Below are 2,881 nucleotides of genomic sequence, written 5' to 3' on the forward strand. Positions count from 1 at the left end.
AGTGAGGGATTGATTCTTAAGTTAGCGGTGAACAGTGGAGTGAGGGATTGTTTTGAAGTTAACGTTGAACAGTGGAGTGAGGAATTGTTTCTTAAGTTAGAGGTGAACAGTGGAGTTAGGGATTGTTTCTTAAGTTAGCGGTGAACAGTGGAGTGAGTGATTGTTTTTAAGTTAGCGGTGAACAGTGGAGTAAGGGACTGTTTTGAAGTTGACGTTGAACAGTGGAGTGATGGATTGTTTCTTAAGTTATCGGAGAACAGTGGAGTGAGGTATTGTTTCTTAAGCTAGCTGTGAACAGTGGAGTGAGGAATTATTTTGAAGTTAGCGGTGAACGGTGGAGTGAGGGATTGTTTTGAAGTTGACGTTGGACAGTGGAGTGAGGGATTGTTTCTTAAGTTAGCTGTGAACACTGGAGTGAGGGATTGTTTCTTTAGTAAGCGATGAACAGTGGAGTGAGGGATTGTTTCTTAAGTTAGCGGTGAACAGTGTAATTAGGGATTGTTTTTTAAGTTATCGGTGAACAGTGGAGTAAGGGATTGTTTCTTAAGTTAGCGGTGAACATTGGAGTGAGGAACTGTTTCTTAAGTTAGCGGTAAACAGTGGAGTGAGGGATTGTTTCTTAAGTTAGCGGTGAACAGTGTAAGTAGGGATTGTTTTTTAAGTTATCGGTGAACAGTGGGGTAAGGGATTGTTTCTTAAGTTAGCGGGGAACATTGGAGGGAGGAACTGTTTCTTAAGTTAGCGGTAAACAGTGGAGTGAGGGATTGTTTCTTGAGTTAGCGGTGAACAGTGGAGTGAGGGATTGTTTCTGAAGTTAGCGGTGAACAGTGGAGTGAGGGATTTTTTCTTAAGTTAGCGGTGAACAGTGGAGTGAGAGATTGTTTTTAAGTTAGCGGTGATCAGTGGAGTGATGGATTGTTTCTTAAGTTAGCGGTGACAGGGGAGTGAGGGATTGTTTTGTAGTTATCGGTGAACAGTGGAGAGAGGTATTGTTTTTAAGTTAGCGGTGAACAGTGGAGAGACGGATTGTTTTTAAGTTAGCGGTGAACAGTGGAGTGACGGATTGTTTTTAATTTAGCGGTGAACAGTGGAGTGACGGATTGTTTTTAAGTTAGCGGTGAACAGTGGATTGACGGATTGTTTTTAAGTTAGCGGTGAACAGTGGAGAGACGGATTGTTTTTAAGTTAGCGGTGAACAGTGGATTGACGGATTGTTTTTAAGTTAGCGGTGAACAGTGGAGAGACGGATTGTTTTTAAGTTAGCGGTGAACAGTGGAGAGACGGATTGTTTTTAAGTTAGCGGTGAACAGTGGATTGACGGATTGTTTTTAAGTTAGCGGTGAACAGTGGATTGACGGATTGTTTTTAAGTTAGCGGTGAACAGTGGATTGACGGATTGTTTTTAAGTTAGCGGTGAACAGTGGAGTGACGGATTGTTTTTAAGTTAGCGGTGAACAGTGGAGTGATGGATTGTTTCTTAAGTTAGCGGTGACAGTGGAGTGAGGGATTGTTTTGTAGTTATCGGTGAACAGTGGAGTGAGGTATTGTTTTTAAGTTAGCGGTGAACAGTGGAGTGAGGGATTGTTTCTTGAGTTAGCGGTGAACAGTGAAGTGAGTGATTGTTTTTAAGTTATCGGTGAACAGTGGAGTGAGGGATTGTTTTTAAGTTAGCGGACACTTCAGTTGTCCCATTATGAATTGATAATAACTGATAAGCTAGTGATAAACAGTTAAGTAGTCATAATAAAATATTTTATTTACTGTGCTGTTCGATCCTGGTAAAAAATATCTCCATTTGCGATTTAAACGGTGTTTTCTGATGTAATGTGTTTTGAGTATATTGTGTAACATAAGTTTAAAGTAGTTTGATTTACATGTACTGATTGATACATTTTCAATTAAATTCCTTTTTTTTTTTTCAAAATTAAATACGTTCATTTATAAAAGCGACGGTCTTCCTGCGCAGCATCTGTCTTACATCTACTTACTTCTTTGTTTAATCAGATAAGGCTATTATACACATGAAAGTTCAGATGGAATAGAAAACACACTTCGAGCTTGTAGCAATTTCTCTTCCAAACATATTTACTGGCAAATGAATCTTAGAAACTCGGGCACCTTGACTGCAATTCATGTTTTGATTAACGATGAAGTTTAACATTTGACATGATATATATGTGGTGAGAATTAAGAAATTTATTTCTATGTTTTAGAAAATAGTTTCAATAACTGGTCAAATAAATGTGCAAACCTCATAGTATCTTAAATGGTGTATAGCTCAATAGATCCTGTACAGATGTTACATGTATATGCTTTCTGCTTATTGTCACAGCCTAATATATATTATTCGTTCGATATCAGTTGAGGGCGGCCGACCTTTACAGATGTAGATAGTGTAACAACAGAATGATGGAGACAGTCATATCCTCGGTGTGCGACGTTATTTCTGTAATCTGTATTACGATCAAGGTACTTTGTTAATTTGAGTATATCCGTATACGTTTTTGATGATTTTGTCATTAGCAAATCATATATCAAACATGTAGATTATTTATACAATCACCGCCCCTAGCTTTATAATGGCTATAACAGTACATGAATGTCAGATATTGACTTTTGTAAATTATGACTGAATAATGTAACTGTGGGAATGATAAAAACAAAGGATCGCTATAGTAGAGCTAGTCCCACTCTCTCGCTTAAAATAATAATTCCAGATGTTGTAAATTGTAGTAAAATGCATGGTGGATTGCTAAAAGCCATCGAGTAAAAACAATAAAGCTGCATGAAAAATGTACGTTTACTCCCGGGAATACATCTCCACGTGTTACGTGTAACCCCGGGAATACATCTCCACGTGTTAAAGGTTGTGTCCTAGTCG

Source organism: Mizuhopecten yessoensis, unplaced genomic scaffold (genome assembly GCF_002113885.1).
Source record: "Mizuhopecten yessoensis strain PY_sf001 unplaced genomic scaffold, ASM211388v2 scaffold1379, whole genome shotgun sequence".
Taxonomy (NCBI): Eukaryota; Metazoa; Mollusca; class Bivalvia; order Pectinida; family Pectinidae; genus Mizuhopecten; species Mizuhopecten yessoensis.